Raw genomic sequence first — 22514 nt, forward strand, 5'->3', positions numbered from 1 at the left:
TTGAGGCCTCTAATTATCTACTTATTTGAATTTTTGAATTGCAAAAGAAAATCATGTCTGGCCCTTGTGCGTGTGCATTCCTCAGAACAAACCACAGAGAACTAAGAAATTGTTGAAACTTAAACTAGTTCTCTCCATAAACAAGCAGACCTTGATTAGATAAAGCATTACTATCTCCTTAGAGAATGAAGACATATTTGTAAAGCGTGGGCCTAAAACTTGACATCGCAGTTTACTGCCTATGTGGCCATGGACAAATTACTTAACGTCTAAGTATTGAGAAGTTCACTTCTTTAAACCAGAGTACCATTCCCTACCTTGCTATATGGATACAGATTGAGAGATATTAGTAATGCCAAGTGCTCAGGAGAGTTATGAACAAGCAGTATAAAGTTAATAAGTCATCATTACAATGAACTGTGCTTTTTTGGATTCAATAATCCTATCTAATAAAAGACAAAAAGGGTAATTAACCATACCTCCGCTACGCTTCCCATTGGCTAATCAGGGTGATATGCAAATTTACTGCCAACAAAGATGGCAGTTAACCGCCAACAAAGATGACGGTTAATTTGCATACGTAGGCACAATGATGGGAGGCGAAAGGGGAAGGATGGAAGAACAGTGATTGGAAACCCAGGCAGCAGGCAAGAGCCGTGGGGGCGCTGCCTCGCCTGTGGCCCAGTGATCGCATGGTGATTGGAAGGAGAGAGAGCCGGGGCGCAGGCCAGGCGGCACCCCTGGGGGTGGGGGTACCACCTGGCCTGCGTCCCTGTGGTCGCCATGGCGATCAGAGGAAGAGAGAGCCCATCGGGATTGGAGAGCTGGGGCACAGGTGAGGCGGCATCCCGGCACCCCAGCACCTGACAAGCAAAGGTCGGGGATGAAATGACTTTTCCCAACCACATCTGCAAATATCCCGGGGAAGGCATCACTAAAGAGTTCACAACAACTCTCTTACTTGGCAAGGAAGAAAACAGTTGGCAACAAAAACAATCCCTTACATCAAAGTTAGGGTCCCTCTGTGTAAAAAAAGAATATTTCCAATGTAAAGGAGGGAGCAGGCAAAAATAATAGGTTCTCATGACTTCCACTGAAGTTTGAGCATATGACAGAGTCAAAACAAACATACAAATTAAAACAGACAGTGGACATTCAAATGACCCGAATCAACTGTCACTGTTTGTCCCAATAGCAGCAATGCTTATGTGATAATATAGTTTAACAAACATACAAAACAAGTCCCATGATAAGAGAGGTTTGGCTTCTAAAGAAAATGAATATGTTCTTTAAAAATTCTCATGTCCTCCCCTCTGACTATAATTCTTAATTTTCCAATCAGAAAATTACCCCAGGTGATACAGTAACATGTAGAACTCCAGTAACCTAACTTATTTAAAAAAACAAACATCCCAACCATTTTTAAAATATTTAAATTGGTATTTTAGAGTTAAAATTATAGAAGATATTTAGATCCAAATATATTTTCTGAATCGAAAATATTTCAGTTTTTGATTTAAAAAAAATAAACATAAAAAATATATAAGTGACACATTTTCCCAAGGAACTCTGAATTAGTACCTTTCCCTCTAACTTTCTTCAAATTAAGAGAATCTATGGAGTTCCCTATACTGCACAAGTTTTAATGAAAGAAAATAAGACTTTCTAAGAACATCAAATTCATGTTTTCTTATTTACAAACATATATACTCTTCTCTCTCTCTCTCTGTCTCTCTCTCTCTCTCTGTCTCTCTCTCCCTTTAAAATATATTCTTACTGATTCAGAGAGGAAGAGAGAGGGAGAGAGATAGAAACATCAATGATGAGAGAGAATCATTGATCGGCTGCCTCCTACACGCCCCGTACTGGGGATCAAGCCCACAACCCGGGCATGTGGCCTGACCTGGAATCACACTGTGGCTTCCTGGTTCATAGGTCGATGCTAAACCACTGAGTCACACCGGCCGGGCTCAATTCTAATTTATAAATTCATTCCAAGGACATATACAGCTTGAAAAGCTTTGGAAGTAGTTTCAAAAAAACTAGCTTTTAAGTAACAAGAAAACAGTTATTGAAGAAAGTTTAAATTAAAAGAAAAAAATTGTTTTAATTTATTCAAGAGTGGGAACATCCTCCATGAAAATGTGTGCCTTGACTGTGGATGGCTGGGTGGCCTTATCACACCTTAAGAATGCAAATGCTTTTTACAATGACAACAAAGAGAGTTTCATCTCATTTCTCTCCCAGGGTAGATGTCTGTCAATAGAAGGTGGACATCAATAAAAGGAGGGGCTTGCACAATCAATCCAGACAGTCAGCAATCTATGAATAATCCAGAACTGAGTATCTCCTCTGCCACACATCCTCCCTCCCAGCCAGTGAGCAAGATAATTACTCTAAAGTCAAGCTAAGTGCCCCCCAGTCACAGTGGCCCAATGCTGACATACAAAGCATACAAATAATTCTTACTCTGGCATAAAAGTGACAACTTTCTTGGAAGAAAAGCAGATACTATAAATTTCTCAAAGTCTTCCTGAAACATTTTTTAAAGTAATTTTTTCTTCTTTAGAAAAAATGCATACATGGAAAACCATCTGTAATAAAAGGCCCATTCTATAAAATTTTACCTGGTCCTACTCATATCTGCAATCCTACCTGGTCCTACTCATTTTTACAGACAAATATATCTATACTAATAAAAGAGTAATATGCTAATTAAACTGGGAGACCTTCCAGGAGACCTTCCAGATGTTCTTCTGGACAAAGCCATGGTGGCGGGGCTGAGGTAGGGGTGGTTAGAGGCCAAGAGGGGAGGGCAGTTGTGAGTGATCAGGCTGGTGGTGGGCGGGGCCATTGGGGGTAAGCAGGCCATCAGTGGGGGTCAGTTGGGGGTGATCAGGACAGTGGGGGGGGCAGTTTGGAGTGAGCAGGCCAGTGGGGAGGGAAGGTAGGGGTAAGCAGGCCAGCAGGGGGGGGCAGTTTGGGGTGATCAGGCTGGCGGGGGGGATTTGGGGGCAAGCAGTGGGGGAGGGCAATTGGGGGTGAGCAGGCTGGCAGGCAGAGTGGTTAGGGGCAATCAGGCAGGCAGGCAGGCAGGTGAGCGGTTAGGAGCCAGCAGTCCCAGATTGCGAGAGGGATGTCCAACTGCTGGTTTAGGCTTGATCCCTGTAAACTGGCAGTAGGACATCCTTCGAAGGGTCCCAAATTGGGGAGGGTGCAGGCCAGGCTGAGGAACACACCCTCCCCTGTGCACGAATTTCGTGCACCAGGCCACTAGTTGAGCAATAAAATCAGAAGTTTTGCAATTTTAATTTTAGAATTATTTCTTAAGGCATGTTTTTCATCCTAACATAATTCATCATAGAATAACTTTTATTTATTTTTTTAGTTATTGCATTTTTTCCTTTATTTGGGAAATTAGCTCATATGTATTTTAAGATACAAAGTACAACTTTGTATTTAAGTTCTTGCTCAAGAAAATTGAAAATCTGGAAAATACAAAAAGAAAGAATAAATCCTATTCACAATACTCCAAAATAACAAAACATTTTTGTGTACATCTTTTCCTTTCTTTTTCTTTATATATTTTCACATGGTTAACTCAATAATATTTTATTACATATAATAGGCATTAACCATCAACCTAGGAACAATCATTCAATGTCCCCATTTACACAGTATAACTTAGGGCTTATTATTTAATAAACATAATTACTTACATTGTAGTAACATAGATTTGGCACATTCCTTGCAAGTTGTTCACACATTTCCTTTGATTCCATGGGTTCTTCCATCCAAATAGGATTAACTTCCTAGGACTCTCTTTGAAACATTTATGTGAACTGTCCTTATGCTGTGATTCAACCTCCTTAAAACTATTGCAGAATCACCCTGATCAGTTTGGCTCAGTGGATAGAGCATTGACACTGGGACTGAAGGGTCCTGGGTTTGATTCTGGTCAAGGACATGTACCTTGATTGTGGGCACATTCCCAGTAGGGGGTGTGCAGGAGGCAGCTAATCGGTGTTTCTCTCTCCTTGATGTTTCTGACTCTCTGTCCCTCTCCCTTCCACTCTGTAAAAAATCAATACAATATATTTAAAAAAAAGGAACTACTGAAGAACCTATAAAATCTCTGAGATTCTTGACTATGCATTTGGAAATTCCACACATTTTTCTGTTTATTCTACAGTCTATTCATGATTTACCTTATTTTATCTTGCTATGTGCAGGTAACTTCACTCCATTAACATTGTTCCAACCACATTGAACTTTTCCCCCAAAAAGGGTTTACCGGAGTCCTGAACTCTGCTTTAGGGAAGCTTTTCTGATCAAGCTAGTAATTCCTGTTTGTAGACAAATCAAATCTTCTTTCTAGAATTATATTATAGAACCTTATCCCTCTTGGTATCAAAATCAAGGCAAGTTATAGAAAATGAAAAGGAGCAGCTGTGAGATCATAAATGCCAAGTTTAATTTAAAAACATTTTATTTCCTACTCCTACATATACATGATGTGGGTTTTGTGCAAATTGAGAGGGTTTCTAATTACTTTGCTCAGTAATGTCAGGACAGGATTAGTTTCCACCTGGCAGTGTAGGTGGCAACCCAATTGGATTATTTATCTACTGTCTGATATAGTTCTACAAGCTAAGTGTTTGGTTCACAAATCTGATTTCCATATAGATTTCACAGTTACAGTCTTGTTTACTGAAAACACAGCATACTTAGGAAATATGTCCTAGCACAGAGACTTGGTTATAACTTGGTGTGCAAAGCTCAATTATACAAGCCCCAAGTATTCAGTCTGTAGACTGCCAGTGTTGATATCCCCATGAGGAAAGTATGCACAGATCTAATAAATGCTAAAGCTTGATCTTGAACCCAGATTGCCTAACAATACTGGATTCCAGGTCCAGTGTATATTCCTCCAATTTGATTTGCTTTAATTATATACTTTAATGTAAAGATTCTGGGAGTTATGGTCGTATTGCTTGTATATTAAAAGTAAGCCCCAAAATATATCTGACCCCATTCCATATCAATTTCATATAGAGCAAGGGTAATAATATGTAGTGACTTGTATTAATGAGACACAATTGCATAGCGAAAAATAAAAGGACGTGAATTGAACATGATTTAGTGTCCTTGAAATAAATCATTCAATTTTTGTTACAATACCAAAAGGGAATCATTTGTCCTTAGTTTGTGATAAAATTGTGCAATCCGCTTTGGAACCATCCCGTAAGTGAGGCAGTTGAAAAGCATGATTGCTTTGACATTACATCCACTCAATGCTCCACATGTTCTTGTAAGTTCTACTTATTAAGTGGACAGCATTCGGGTACAATGTATTTTGTTTTGCCTTAACACAAGTAAGGCACATCTGCTTCAGTGATTTTTCTTTATGTTAAGAATTAACTTTTATTTACAGAGTAAATTTAAAGGAAACAGATTTTCTTTCAAAATTGGCTTTTCATATAGTGGAACAGTACATACTTCTGAAGTGTTTTTAGCTGAAATCTGTGCTGAACTGAATGCATTTTAACACTATATCACTTTTACCTTGTAGCTGGGATTGATTAGTTTGGTTTTCAGGGACTTTGTCATATTCAATAGCTTAGAACAATGATTTTTTAACTCTTTGTATCTCATGGAACACATAAACTAATTACTAAAATTCTGGGGCACACCAAAAATGTTATATTTTTGGCCAATTTGACAAAAGAAATAGGTATAATTTTGATTTATTCACACCTGATGGCTATTGTTATGTAGCTGTTGTTATTTTTTAATTTGACAACTAAGAGAAGAGGTCAGTATCCCTGAATAAATACTCAGGAATTGCATGCTTAAACATTCTTGCAGCGCACTGGTTGGAAATCGCTAGCCTAGAACTATTTATGTTGATTTTTCTCATTATGGTGTTCACTAATATAGTCTCTTAAGAAAGTGCTAATTAACTTAGCACAGCAAAGAACATGGGTGATAAGAGGGGAAGACAGTCATATGGCATTGCCTAATTGAGGTTCCTGTATTCCCGTTACCATCACTCACATTAAGACTCCTACAGGATCTAGTACATGGAATAAATAGGCAAATACCCTAGTATTGTTCTAAATTAAGGTTTATTCCATAAATCCCTGGTATTTTCCTAACCTTGTGATTTAGACTCCATTATCTCGAAAGGAATCCGTATACTGTAGGGATTAAACAATTGACATCGTAGCCAAGCTGGAGTCTTTTAATTTTATTTTGTATTTGCCATCGGACTTACATACATTATATAATTCCTTGTACCCAAGGGTTGTTATGAAATTTAAATGTGATAACCCATGCAGAATGCTTAGCACATGCCTGGAACATGGAAAGTGGGCAAACACAGTGAGGCATAATGAAAATGATCATGATGCCTAAAAATTCCTCCAGCCTTAAGCACTGCATCCTAGAGCTTATTGGGTAAAACCATGCTCTGCTCTTGGAAAAAGTCTTGGTGTGTCTCTTGAACTGAGTGCCTGGATAAAAATAAAAGGGGGATGGAAGGAAAGGGGAGAAGGAGTGAGATTTATCAAGATCTATAAAATAAGACTGCCTGCTTGAGTCTTGATATTTATAAATATTTTTCATCCTACTTGTAAGAGTCACATTTTTCTAGGGAATACTGTAGTAGGTGAGGATCTTTAAAATTATATTGAGTAACATTTCTACTTCTAAAGAAAACTGGGATGGGGGTGGGGAAAAACTTCCATTTATCAATAGGACCACACTGCTTCATAACAACTAACTCACTGTATCGCTCAGTCAAATTGAAAAATACAGTTAAAAAAGCTTTGAAAGGCTACCAAAAATTTTTTAAAAGTCAAACTTAAAAAAGATTTAGTTTTAAGAAAGGCAAAGAATAATATGTGTTTTGTTCTTTTTGTTTGTTTTTTAAAATGCACTCATATTGCTCATAATCTCAACAAGGACACAGACTTATACGTATTTTACAAACTTTGGCTTATTCAAACATATACACTGGATTCAGCAAAATCAAGATCTGGTTGTATATCATTTATTATATCATAAGGTTTACCGAGGGGGAAACTCCAGATTTATTAAATGCACAAATGTTGGTTGTGTAACAGGCACTGTTAGATGCTTCAGTACAGAAATATATAAGCCCTCATGCAGTTTACCTTCTCCTAGAGGGAGCAACACATAATATGTTCTCATAGCATTTTTTTATAAGCAAATTCTAGAGCACTTACCGTATAATATTGTCAGGAAGTATTTGTGTGTCTATCACACACAATGAATTCTACTTTTCTTAAGGCAAATTGTACTTTTCTTGTTGTTTCCCAGAACCTGGCACCAAAGAGCTTCTTTCTAATGAGTTGTGCTCTTGTAAGAATGAGGAGAGTTTAAAAGTCTGAATGAGGACTTCTGCTTCTATCTAAAATGGAGTAACAGGATAAGTATTGCAAAAATTTTACAAATATTGGCTATCCCAATAATGTGGAATATATGATTTTCCTCATGTATAAATTGAGAGAGTATTTGGTGTGATCGTTTCTGAAGTACTTTCCAAACTTTAAAGTTGATAGCCCTTTAATGTTAGTTTCATTTTGGGCTCATTTTAAGAACATTTATTCCTGGAAGTTGCTGTTGTAAGTGCATGGCATGAGATTAAATCCAGCAGTATATATATTCTGTCTTCTGCTGCAGTATGCACTGCTAACGGTTTCTCTTTAAGCACCGGAAAAAAGCAAGTGAAACAAGTAAGGGCAAGCAATAGCTGATGATGGATCTTTATAACATGACTTTGAATAAACAGGTTTGCAAAATGGGAAGCCCTGGACAATGTAGAGTGTACTGAAAAAAATATTTTCAGGTAAGGAGTTTTTTCTGTAAATGAATGCGAGAATTGACTGAACAATGCAGTGTTTGGCATCATGACTTAATGTGCTACCTGTATTTCTTATTGATTTATTCTAGAAGCAAAACAAATATTAGTCATTACTTAACACTGTTTTACAGACTAGCAATCTTTAATTGTAGATTTGCAATGAACAATTGATTTTCAAATGTACAATCTTTACAACAGCCTTTATTTTTTATTAGAATAGTATACATATCACTAAATATGCAAAATAAGTAAATAAATGAAATTAGATACCTGGTTATGAATGAAACAACCAATTCTTTTCAAAACTTTAAATTATTTTCTTTGAATATACTTAATCTAGTCAGTTTGTAGAATATGGCTCACAATAAATTTTGAATATTTAAAAAATCATCTTGATTCTCTTCATAGTGTAATCTGAGTTAATTTAATATGGGATTTATATATTTCCCATTCAGTGAACAGTCCAATATTGTTTATTGTTCATAGAAATGAGCCATAATCAGGCTGGCAGGCATGGCTCAGTGGTTTAGCATCGACCTATGGACCAGGAGGTCATGGTTCAATTCGCAGTCAGAGCACATGCCCAGGTTGCAGGCTATGGGAGGCATGCGGGAGGCAGCCGATCAATGATTCTCTCTCTTGTCATTGATGTTTCTAGCTTTCTCCCTCTCCCTTCCTCTCTAAAATCAATAAAAATATATTTTAAAAAAGAAATGAACCATAACCATATCCAAAACAAAAACAGTACTTTTAGGAATGTTTTATAGAGAAAGTAAATTATTCAGTTATTTAATTACCTATGCTAGTTCTGTTCTTCCAAATGTTTGTGTTGCTCCCACTGAAATGAATGATCTGGAAAAGAAAATTGGCACTTACAGAACCAACAGTCAGAAGGAGTCAAGGTAAAGGCAAACTGTGGATCACACTGTCTTTAGTTACAGTCACATGCAACGTTGGTAGCAAAGGTCTGTGGTGAGAGTCAAAGGCTGATAAAATATATCTGGGTAATCATTGTGAGGAATCCTGCAAGGCTCATGGTTGCTCTTGCCAAGAAAGACAAAGTGTCCTACAAAATGCACAAGTGGATGAAAGATAAAATCAAGAGATTTTCCAATTTTACTTTTATTTTTTAGGGTCTTGTGTTTTAACAGTTAAGCCAGAACAATCAATGTTTAATTTACAGTGTATAAAATCATTTTGAAGTCTTCCTCCATTACCTAATACATTCAATGCATATTTATTAAAAATCAACACTATACTTGGTACATTTTAATCATATTTAGGTAAAATATTAATCCAAAGGTCCTAAGAAGATAAAGAAATATTTTCTTGGTATCTGAGAAATATTTCCTTGATGTCTTTGGTAGAATTCAAAAATTATATTACAGTGATAGGACTACAGTATTTGCCAGGAAAATGCCAATTCCCTCAAAACAGGACTCTGGTTTCACAATAATATTCCTTTTCATTAAAGCATTTCAGTAACTTCTATATGTATATGCCCAATAGAATCAAGGAATTTAATGATGTATAGTAGCTGGTATTAAACATTTGTAGGTGGGAGGTTTTCATACAAAGGCAACTTCATTGGGAAAATAACACTTCTCTTTACTAGAAATAGCGTTCACTCAGAAATTAAAGGGGTAGTACGTGCAAGTCAAAACCCTGAGCATTTTAGATATGCAAAATGTTTTAGTGAATAGATACATGGGTCAAATAATAACTCATAATTGAATTTTTGAAGATACTTAGAACTGTATGATATAGAAATAATGTTTTAAACTTCTGCAATACAATTAAAGCAGTATTTGTGGAGATATATACAACACTAATGGCCATATTACAAAACATCAAGATTAAAACGGTTCAACTAAGTTATTTTTAATTTATTGGTGACAGTATTACAGATGTCCCCTGGCATTGTTCCCCCTTCACCCAGCCTCAACCTCTCCCAGGCCTTCACCACACTATTATCTGTGTTTTTAGAGGTGACATTCATGTAACATAAAATTAATAATTTTAAAGTGAACTGTTCCTTGGCATTTCAGTACATTCACAGTCTACTTCCAAATAATTTTCATCACCACTAAAAGAAACCGTGTCCACAAGAAGCAGTTATTCTCCTTTCTCCCATCCACCCAGACCCTGGCAATCACCAATTTACTTCTGTCTTCATGGATTTACATATTCTGGATATTTCTTATAAATATAATCATAAAATATATAGGCTTTTCTGTTTTTTAGAGTAAGTCATTTTTATAAGAATATCATAGTATAGAAAGCCTAAGAAAATAGAAGATAGAAAATAATAAAGCTAAAGACTCTGATCAGGAAAATTGAAATTAATGTTTTATAAGAAAAATCAAACTGGTAAAATGAATCAACATGGAGGAAGAAAGAGAGAGAAAGAGACAGACAAACAATATTAGTATAATTACTTATGCACTAAAAATTAAAAAGTTAGTAAGATTCTCTAAGAGATTTTATTGTTAATAAATGAGACATAGGGTGCCCCCCAAAAAATGTATACACATCCTGAATCATTATTAATTCCAATGGGTTAAATCTGAAAAGAAGGAAGCATCAGTTGAGCTATCATCTGTGTATGCCTTTTGGGGACACCCAGTCTATGAAAAGATCCTAGACTCATTAGTATGGAGAAAAATGAAATTAAAAACATTGTGAAAACCCAGTCAACAAGCAAAAATAAGGACCTCCTGATTTTCTTGGTGTGTTAATTGGGTCTAACCAATTTGGAAACAAAAATGTTAGTATTATTTTATAAAATTGAACGTGCTTATTTCTTACTTTGCTGTAATTCCTTTATTAGAAATAGAACTCCCACAGCGGGAGCACCGCTCAGCCAGAGGCCAGGCTCACAGCTGTGGTGGCAGGAACCTCTCCCACCTCCATGGCAGCACTACCGAGCGGTGGAGGTGGCAGGCACAGTGGGGTCGGGCTGAGCGGGAGTGGTGTGGCACCCGGCCCCAGCTTGTGCTCTTCCCCAGCTGCCTGCCATTTCTAGCAATGCTACATCCCTCAGGGGATGTTGGACTGCCGGATTTGGCCTGATCCCTTCAGGCCCCTGGCCTGCCTGTGGGGATCAGGCTGGAACCAGCTATCCGACATCCCCTTCAGGGTCCTGGATTGTGAGAGGGCACAGGCCAGGCTGAGGGACACCACTGGTGCAAAATCTGTGCACTGGACCACTAGTAAATACATAAAACATATAAAATAAAAGAGATGAACAATATTTTAAATATTCTAAAATAAATGTTTTATATATGAATGGTACATAAATAATACTAGTGACTAAATGTATATTTTAAATGGTACCTTAGCTACTTTAGTATCTTTTATTTAACTTCTTTCTAGAGTAGTTAGATATTTATTGTTTTCATTTCATAATATGGCCCACAAGAAACTCATTTTAGTACAAAGAGAAACCTTAGCTCTTCCTCTTTGTTTGCTTTTATTTGCATTATTAGCAATTATTTTTAATGAGTAGTTGTTTTGTAAAATTATTATAAACTTAATAGTCCATTTTTGGGAGGATTAACTTTATTAAACCTGGTAAAAGGATCTATTAATGGACGGAATGGTTTACCATGTATGGCAATATGCTGAAAACATGTGACAGTGTGAGGATGCCCACATCATCAGGAATGACCTCTCTTCCTGAAACTACTGGGACATATTTTCATTTGAAATACAAAGAGAGGATTCAAGTTTCATTAAGAATGCTAAATGTCATGAGGGTGGGGGAAAATGGCAGCAGAATAGGTAGACATGTCTTGCACCCAGTCCCAGGGCCAGACTGGAAATACAACTAAATCAGAGAACATCCATCCAAAATTAACAAATTAGGCACAGCTGAGGAGTGACTTACAGCAAGGAAGGACAGAAAATGCCTGGAGATCAATAGTGAGGGTGGTGAGGGCTTGAGGAGCGGCAGACCAGCAGGCCAAGAGGGAGAGGAGGAGCCTGTGTTACAGGAGTATCAGTTCCCTCAGAAAAATAGAAACCCAGCCCCGGCTGAGCACCAGAGTTGCATTCCTTGGCAGCAGGTGTAGCATCCAACTGTGAAAAGGAAAAGCCACAGGGCTGCTGGCTGCAGAGGAGTCTGGACCCAAGACCACAGCCACAAAAGGTGGCCCTCACAAAAGGTGGCACCATGGGTAGAATGAACATTTAAATGATGCTGATTCTACCAAACAATGAACAAGGTATATTCTTCCACTTTATACCTTTCTCATCTTTTTTTTCAATGTCCTGTAGTTTTCAGAATACAGGTCTTTACCTCCTTGGTTAAGTGTATTCCTAAGTATCTTAATTGTTTTGTTGCAATAGTAAATGGACTTTTTTTTTAATTTCTCTTTTTGAGAGTTCTCAAAATTGGATGTATAGAATGTGAAGAAGAAAATACTCAAAGTTACTAATCATCCCAGAGATGCAAATCAAAACAAAAATTAGATATCACCTCATATCTGTCAGAATAGCTATTATCAACAAATCAATCAACCAGTGTTGGTGAGGTTGTGGAAAAAACGGAACCTTAGTACACTGCTGGTGGAAATGCAGACTGGTGCAGCCACTGTGGAAAACAGTATGGGGCTTCCTCAAAAAATTAAAAATGGAACTCCCATTTGACCCAGTGATCCCACTTCTAGGACTAAATCCAAAGAAATCTGAAACTCTCACCAGAAAGAATATACACACCCCTATGTTCAGTGCAATTTACAATAGCTAAGATTTGGAAACAGCCTAAGTGCCCATCAGGAGATGAGTGAATAAAAAAACACTATGGAACGTTTATACAATGGAATACTACACGGCAATAAAAAATAAAGAACTTTTATCATTTGCAACAACATGAAGGGACCTGGAGTATTATGCTGAGCGAAATAAGCCAGTCCGAGAAAGGTAAGTATCACATGATCTCACTCATATATGGAATCTAATGAACCAAATAAACTGATGATCAAAAAGACCCACAGTCTTAGAATCAAGAATACTGTTGAACCTCAGAGGGAAGACAGTGGAGGGTGGGTGGAAGAGATCAACCAGTGAACTTGTATGCATAACCTTTAGACACAGACAATGGGGTGGTGAGGCTCTGGGGGTTATGGGAGAGGGAAGCAGGCTAGAGATATTAATGAGGGAAAAAGGAGGACCTATGCAATACATTCAACAATAAAGATTAAAAAAAAAAACAAAGAAGAATATTAAATGTTGCCCTGGCCAGGTTGCTCAGTTGGGTGGAGCATTATCCTATATACACCAAAATGTTGCAGGTTTGATTCCAGGTCAGGGCACATACCTAGGTTGTAGGTTCAATCCCCAGTTGGAGCACTTAAGGGAGGCAGCCCATCAATGGTTCCTTCTCTCTCACATCAATGTTTCTTTTTAAAAATCAATAATAAAATAAAATAAAAAACCGTATCTTCAGTGAGGATTTTTTTAAAAAGAATACTATATGCCAGAGAAACTTTAAAAAAACTTGGATGAAAAAAATTTAAAGTTCCTTTTTATTTTTGCACCAAATAATCACCTTGCACATGTTTTAGCCAATGCATTTGGGGTATAAAGAAGTATCAGACATAATAATCCCAGACCTCCAAAAACTTTCCACTGAATTTGGAAGGCAGGTAAGTCAGAGAATAGAAGTGATTATAATTGCAGTTTGCTAAGCACTGTTTTGAAGATATTCCCATAATGCTATTGATTTTATCTTCACAGTACTCTGTGAGGTCTGTAGGGTGATAATATTGCCTCTATTATGTAGATAGCAGTGAGAGATTCCAGGACTCTCATAAGACCACAGCTCTGTGGAGGGACTGTCCTAACCCCAGAGCCCCATCCTCCTGGTTTCTGGTTCAATGTTCCTTTCACTGTAAGGTCCCTTATTTGATTCCAGTCAAGAGCATGTATCTTGGTTGTAGACTCCTCCCTGGCCAGGCACTGGTCAGGGCCATGCAGGAGGCAACCGATCGATGTGTTTCTCTCACATTGATGTTTCTCTCTGTCTTTCTCTCTCCCTTCCACTCTCCCTGGAAAAAAAAAATCAATGAAAAAATATCTTTGGGTGAGGATTAATTATTAAATAAAAATAAATAAACAAAAAGTAGCCAATTCTTCGCAAAGAGCTAAGTTGAGATATTAAGATATCATTAGGAACTTCTCTTGCACCAGAGGGAAAAAATACTTGATAAGCCATTTTAAGTCTAAGTTTTTGATGGCACAATGGGTATTACCCATTTTTTTCCATCACATCATTGCACACTAGTCAGGACAATGTAATCACACTTTCAGATTCACTCAAGTTATCCAGACTTTTTAAAAGAACTATTAATCACCTGAAATAAATTGCAATAATTAATTAGCAATGAAATATTATAGTAATACAATTATAATAAAATTTACAGAGCATGAAAAGCATTTCAAAAACATATTTTATGTTAATTTGAAATGTGGTGATAATTTTCTATTAAAACCTAAAGCTTTCTATATTAAAATGTATATGAAAATCTTCCTCCTGGCAGAGTCTGGGGTTGAACATACTTTTTTATGAGCAACTGCTTTTCAGCCTGTAATAAGAGAGATTTTCAGAAGAGAATATTTCATTGAAAGTGTTTTAGCATCAAAATTTCCAAACCATCAATCTCTTCTCCATTTTCTTGCATCATTCGTAAACCAACTAACATGTTAAGCTTAAGTTATTATGGTCTAATGTGAAACAAATCATCATTGAAATATTTTTTCCCCCAAATTTCATGAGTTTTTCCTGAAAGAAAGAATATGAGATAAGGGAAAATCCACATGCCATCTTTCATTAGGTTGATTAGGATTTAAATAAAATATTAGGCCTCTCTGTCTCTTTCCCTGTACTGACGAGAAAGGAAGTTAGGAACTTACCTTAAAAATCATTTAGACCAAATAAGTGCATATTAAAATGTGGCTCTCTCTGGGCTGCTCATTAGTAGTTAGCCTGTGGCAAATAAAATTCTCCGATTTGGTTGTTACTTATCCTTTCACAGCCAAAGTATAAACTCTGTGAGTTTCACCAAATGTCCTGCGTACAGACCCTTATCTTGAGACCAACACGAAGGCACGCCAGGGGACTCACAGTGTCATGTCAGAGCATAGACACTCCTTTAGCAGCTTCATAGTCAGAGTAGGGAAGTTGACCCCAAGAAGTGGCTTGTAACAAAACTCCATTTGATGGAAGAAGTGGAATTAGAACCCAGGATACTCTTCAATCTAGACGTTTTCTCTTCTATTTTATTCCTTTCACTGGTCATCCTTTTATTTGCCACTGAACACATTTTTTTAAGAGCCTACGTTTGTGAAAAGAACTGAGTTTGCAAGTATTTTTTTTATTCTTCTCTTTCAAGTCTTCCACATCTTTATTTTGGTGTCATAAATAGATGCCCCGTCACGTGTTACTTTCGTTAAGCTCCATGGTAAATATTGGTTCAACCATGAAACGGACATGAATTTACACACCACGTGGTGAACTCCTCTTTATCTTTTGCCCTCTCCTGCACTGATTCCCCATAACCAAAACCCTACATGCCAACAAACACCCTATTCAAATAACCAATATCCTCTAAGGGAGTTTAATTATCAAAACTTCCCAAAGTTCTTTTAGGGAACGAGAGATATGAAACAGAGACAGACATGAAACAGGACTGTGATCAGATTACAAAACTATGAACAACTCTGTTTATGTTGCATGATTAGAGGCCTAATGTGTGAAAGAACATTGCAGTGAGTAGCACAGAGATGCATTCTGCTGGCCACTTATTTAACTGATATTTTTAATCTAACCCTTCAAAGGTCCAAATTCTCTTAGCAGCTTCATATTCTTTTGAAGTCTTATCACTGATTTTCTATGTTATTCTCCTCACACTTCTATTGAGTATCCACTACCATTTGTCAGCCTTACACTCTGTCATTGACAGGTATGTGGGGACCTGCCTAATTGGGGAGATGTTATACTGTAAACAATTAGGCATCAAAGCTCATCTCAAACTTCATAAGTCATGGCATAATAAAGGAAGTAATAATAAAACCATTATAAACATAACTTTTAAGAGACACTTTTTTAATCTACTCATCTCTATCCAGACTTTATATTCCATGATTGACTTATTTTTCTAAAAAACTAAGTACCACTCTTTTGTCCAGCAATTTTTTTTCTTAATTTAATTCTGATTCTTTCCATTACAGTGCTAATAATACCCAGTTCATGATGTGAACTTTTGCTAAAATATCAGTATGCAGAAAATGTTCTCTACCATTGTAATTAATGTGCCTTTCATATTCTGAATATCCTGAGATATGTTCAAGGGGTATGAAATATTGAGAACATAAATAAATAAAAGTATTCATTGTTGCATTTCATTAGAGCTCAGGTAATGAATAGAAAAAGGAAAACTTCATAAATTAGTGTATTGAATTTTGAGGTCATTTATTTTACCAAAGCCTGACATTTTTAATCTTGAATATTTCATTGATTAAATAATTTACTTATTTTTTAATAAAGGCCTGCTAGAAACACCGAGAACCACAGGAACCAGTAAAGGACAAGTGTGTGTGCACATGTATGTCTGTTTATGGATCTGTGTGTATTGGGAATGGCCTCTATTCAATATGAAGCACTTTATGAATTTATGGTAGAGATTATGGAATGACCATGGGGTTTGGGGGTGAGCATGACTTGAGCAAAAGCTATCAGAGGGTCCCTGCAAAGTGGCTTTTTCTACTCCGAGCTAGAGAAATGGGCAGCAGTCTCAGGTCTATGAAGGATTAGGGAAGTGGCTGGCTTAGAGATTATAACCACTGTGCAAGAGGAGCCATGCACATGAGTATTTACCTCACGGTTGTTTCAATTATTTAATACTGGAAGCAGCTTAGATGTTCAACAAAACAAAGGAGAAATGTACAAAAAAATTAGTAGATTTGAGTATCATGTACCAAGTGCATGAACATCAAATATAAAGTTGAAAAAGTGGAAATCACTAAAGAATGTATAAAATGCAGTTCATTTATTTAAGACTAGAGGCTGATGCATGAAATTCGTGTAAGAATAGGCCTTCCTTCCCCCAGCTGCCGGCACCAGCTTCCCTCTGGCACCTGGGACCTGGCTTTCCTCACAGCCCCAGCTTCGTCCAGAAGGTCGTCCTGAAGGACGTCCAGTCTAATTAGCATATTACTCTTTTATTATTATAGACTAGAGGCCTGATGCACAAAATTCGTGCAACAGTAAGCCTTCATAGCTGTGGTGGCTTCCTGGATCCCTCCCTTGCAGCCGGGGCGGCTTCCTCGATCCCATGGCTGCAGCCCCAGCTTCATCCAGAAAGTCGTATGGTCTAATTAGCATATAACACTTTTATTCTTATAGATAAGAAAACATAAATAACACAGTATGGTAGTTTATAGAGCAAGTAAATAAAAAAGACTGGTAGTTACTTCTAGGGAAGGTGGTAGTAAATATAATTTAGGAGAAATTCAGAAGGATTTCACTTGGTTGTTTTTAAAAGATAAACACACAAAATAAATCAGAAATAGCTTATTCTCACTACTTTTCAGCCATTATAGCTTAGGCAGTCACCTTTTATCTTTGAACCACAGAGTTCTGTAAATCTCCTACAGTGTCCTTGTGAGGACTAGAATAATAAATGTAAAGTGCCTATCAGTTGAAGGCCCTCAATAATAGTGATACTTTTATTTTTCATATGAAGTTTCTATTTATTTTACAAACACTCCAAAATTAATTTATTTTGGTTGTTAGAGATAAGAAAACTGAGGCTCAGATAAATGAAATTTATTCAAGGTCACCCATTGTTGCAGTACAAATTATGCCAGATTGGATTTTTTTAGCCTATAATAATACCGTACTTTCTATGAAATGAGAAGATTACATTAACAAAAACATAGAATGCAGATTAATATGGAAAGACCCATAGATCCCTGTTTGAAAAGGGTGTACTCATTTTGTTGCATTATTATTAATAAAATTAACTTTACTCTTCATATTGTCACAATTTGAATGATAATATGCTTATTCTCAGATTCCTTAGAGCAATAATCGACTAGCTCTTACTTCGTGCTGAACAATATACTTCCTAAATGTTGTTCTAGTCTGGTGGCATTATTTTAAGAAGGGTCTGAGCAAAAGAGGAGGAGGAGGAGGAGGAAACTGATAGCCATGTAAGGACTATTTGAAAGGTTCAGGCCCAGGCTGTGGCTCAGTTAGTGGGAGTGTTATCCCTGTACACAAAGGCGGTTCAAGGCATATCCCAGGTTGCTGGAGGCAATCAAAAGATTCAGGCACATCCTTAGAAAAGAACAGAATTTTGGAAATGGTCAGATAATATGCTATGTAGTCTATTGGGTCTGCTGTTTTTATTAAAAATATTTTTTATATTTATTAGTATTTTTTAACATCTCAATAGAGTCCCCTGTTCTTTTATTAAATACTACTAGAGGCCTAGTGCACAAAATTCATGCACTGGTAGGGTCCCTAGCAGCTGGTGGCTGCTGGCCAGGGCCTCCCTCCCTTCCCCCAGCCAGCCCCGCTCCCTGGTCAAACTCCCGGATGAACTACCGGTCCAGGGTACAATTTGCATACTACCCTTTTATTATATAGGATGTATATGGATACATTATCTATATATGATTGCTAAATAGTATTTTATTGTATGAAAATAAACTAACTTCTTTATCTATTTATCTGTTGATGGACATTTGCATTATTTCCAGGTTTAATAATTACAGATAAAAGTACAGTGGACATGTATATGTATGTCTTTATGAGCATTTTTATTTTGGGGGGGTTAAAATTTTGTGAAATGTCTGACTTAGATAACAAGTGCATATTTAACTTTTAAGAAATTGCCAAACATTTTCCCAAGTGGTTGGAACATTTTATATTTCTTCCAATGTAAGAAAATTGCTATGTCCATAGTAATATTTGTTATTGTCAGGCCTTTAAATTTCAGCCCTTCTAATATGTGTATAATTGTATCAGATTGTGATTTTAATTTTTGTTTTCCCAACAGCCAGTGATATTGAGCAGCATTTTATGAGATTATTGACCATTAATACATCTCCTTTAATGAAAGATTTGTTGAAGTCTTTGCTCATGGTTGTATTGGATTGCTTGTCTTCTTATGATTAATTTATTCATATTTTGGATTAAATCTTTTTATATACTTTAAGATTATTTTCTCATCATCTCTGAATTGCCTTTTCATTGTTATCACAGTATCTTATGAAGAGCAAAAGTTTCAGATTTTGGCAAAACCACACAATATGACACACTTTGTTTCTGGGCATAAATCCTACTCTTGTTTCTTATAAAATAATAAATTTACCACACTTTCCCTTATTACCAGCAAGACCTAATGACTCTCTGCTTTGCTGCTATGTCTTGAGCCTACTATTTTGCTTTGGATTTTTTTGTTTCAAGTTATAAGTTAATTATCACAGTAAACTCTTTCCTAATTATACTATAGGTATAAGGTAAAGGTGATTTAAATTTTTGAATTGCTCTTATTGTATAAGCACACACAGAGAAGTGAAGAAAATGGAATTTTAGTTGCTTCCATTATTTTTAAAACAATTTAATTACAACTGAAAATTCACCAGCACATTGATGTTTTCAAGGAAATTATCTTATTTATTTTTATCACAATTTATATATGGTAGACAGATGAGATTTAATTTTAGCTTCAATTTATAGATGAAGAAGTAGGAATTTTCCCATTTTATTTCACTTGCCTATGGTCATGAAGTGAAAATGTAGAACAGGAAATTAATCATATGTTCTTCCCATTTCCCTGTATTGTCTTGATAGCTATTTTTTTCTTTGGAAATGTCTAACCTATGTTAATTGAACTAACAGAAATAATATTGCAAAGAGAGCAGAGATTGTCTACTCTAGGTCCGGCTCAGAATTACCAAGTAGAGAAATAGAATTGAATGTGCATGTGTGTGTGTACATACATGCTCAAGTGAGAGGTGGGAAAGAGTAAGAGAGAGAGAGGGAGAGAAGGAGAGAGAGAGAGAGAGAGAGAAAGAGAGAGAGAGAGAGAGAGAGAGAGAGAGAAAGAGAGAGAATAAGGAAGAGGAATAATTTTGTGGGGATTAAGAGGTTGAGAAGGGTTTTAATTGGTAAATCAAATTTCAAAGCCTCAACACTATTTTGTAATTCATAAAATTTATTCTAACTTTAGTTATAAGCCAAAAAGGCACAATAGCTTTAGCAAATGTACAAATTCTATACAGATAACTTTTTCATATAAAGGGGTCATTATCCTATTTGAGACTTTGCTGATGGTTGTATATTACTTTTATTTTCTGAAATTCATTCAAATAAAAGAACAAATTTAGTGGATTTATAAAATATTATAGATACATTTATTACTCTAGATGTATCTTTGTAGACTGTAAGAATTAATGACAGAAAATTAAGGTAAGAATCATAGCAAATAAATTTCTTTCTCTGTGATTCCACACATCTGTTGGTGTGTGGGAGCCCATTATAGGAATGTTTACATTGATGGGCACAATTTTGATGCTAATTTTTAATTATAATTCCTAACTAAATGAATTTTACCTCACTTAACCATGATATAGAGACATATAGATGTGACAAGTAGATCTATGATTTCACTTAAAATAATTTGATTGGCTAGATATTATTGATAACTCTGTTTCAGTGGCTATTAAATCTGTCTATGTGTTATTATCCCTTGGGGTGAAATTTAAAAATAACAGTGCCAGGGTTTCATGCCTTGAAATTCTGGGGTTTGAATGAGATATTCAATTAACTCCTTGGACATGTCTAATGCGCAGCCAGGGTTGAGATTATAGCTCCTTTTAAAAAGAGTGACTGTGCCAAAGAGGAAAATCAAACTCATTTAAAACAACTGTCCTCTCCACACACAAATTTAGTTTCTACTTTAGTAGCACTGCTCAATTTTAGTAGTGGTTCACATAAGAAAACAGGTTTTAAACAAATGTTTTTGTGATAGAATAAAGGAAATTATGTTTATTTCTACTTAATTCAAAAATGGGAGAGAGATAAGCTCTGCACATCTGTGGATAAATTGTATGTAGAATAGGAAAGGTACATCATGAGAACAGAAAAAGCTATTTCCAAGATGTAAAAGGATACTACAAATAACAAAAAATATACAAATACAAATGTGTCCAGAGTTATTTTGCACATTCTTCTTAAATGATTCAAACTCCCTCCAAAAGGAGGTTGTCTAATTAACTTAAATGTAATCATTTACTTATTTTATTTTATTTTTTTGTTAATCCTATCCCAAGGATATTTTCCCATTGATTTTTAGGTAGAGTGGAAGGGAAGGGGATAGAGAAACATTGATGTGAGAGAGACACATCAATTGGTTACCTCCTACACACGCCCCTACCTGGGCCAGGGATCAAGCCTGCAACCCAGGTACGCATGAATCAACCACCCTTCAGTCCGTAGGCCAACACTCTATCCACTGAGCCAAACTGGCCAGGGCTGTGTTCATCTATTGAAAGACTACTTCATAAAGTTGTCTTTCTACCATCAAATAATAGAATCAAAAGAACTTTTTCTCCAAGTATTTAGACTTTTAAGGTATAATTATTTCATGCATTTATTTTTAGGGAATCAGTATATACTAAAGAGGGTGTAAACCACACTCATTCCTAGAGAACAGGCAAATACTACACAAGCATTTAATCCTGTCTTGGCCACGTGAACCTGAAAACCACCAATCAAGATAAGGAATAATGTTTTGGAAACCAGTAAATCTGTCGTCGAGAAGTAATTTCCATTTGTGGTCTATTTCCTCTACTGGAAGTATCCAAGTAAAATCGTTGTTGTTGTTAAACATGTTTTTATTTATTTTAGAAGGAGAGATAAAAACATTGATGAGAGAGAAACTTTGATTGGCTGCCTCTTGCATGCCCCCTACTGGGGATCGAGCCCACAACTTGGGCATGTGCTCTGGCCAGGAATTAAACCAGGGACCTCTGGATGCATGGAGGGTGCGCATTCCACTGAGCCACACTGGCCAGAGCTGTAATTGTTTGTTAATGCTACATAAAGCTATCTTTATAGGTCAAGATTACTGCTACAATTTATCTTTGTTTTGCGAAGATTGCCATAAAAATATTGAGTCTTTCATATGTGTACTTGTAAAAACTGTTTCTATTTTTGGTGTTTCTATCGTGTTCAAACCCCTTAAATGACAATGTGTAATATTTAATGAGGTGTATAAAGTCTTCGCTTAGGTTTTATCTATACACTAAAAATACTGTTCCTCCTCCCATCCACCTGACAAGACATCCAGATCAATATTACTCAATGTGTTGTCATATTCATGCTACACAGTAAGCTGGCTCTGCATTCTTATATATAGTTCCTTTGTCAGGTTGGCATAAAGATAATAGATGTTAGCTATTGTATTTTTATTGTTTTCTGTCATGTAACATGCCAATTTAAAGAATCATGGAAAATTTACATACAGATTTCTCATACTTAGGTCTCGCTTATTTAAATTATTTTTCTGAACTGAAATAGCTGATTCTCTTTATGTTTTATACTGAACCAATG

The sequence above is a fragment of the Myotis myotis genome, unplaced genomic scaffold, assembly GCF_014108235.1.
Source record: "Myotis myotis isolate mMyoMyo1 unplaced genomic scaffold, mMyoMyo1.p scaffold_m19_p_10, whole genome shotgun sequence".
Lineage (NCBI taxonomy): Eukaryota > Metazoa > Chordata > Mammalia > Chiroptera > Vespertilionidae > Myotis > Myotis myotis.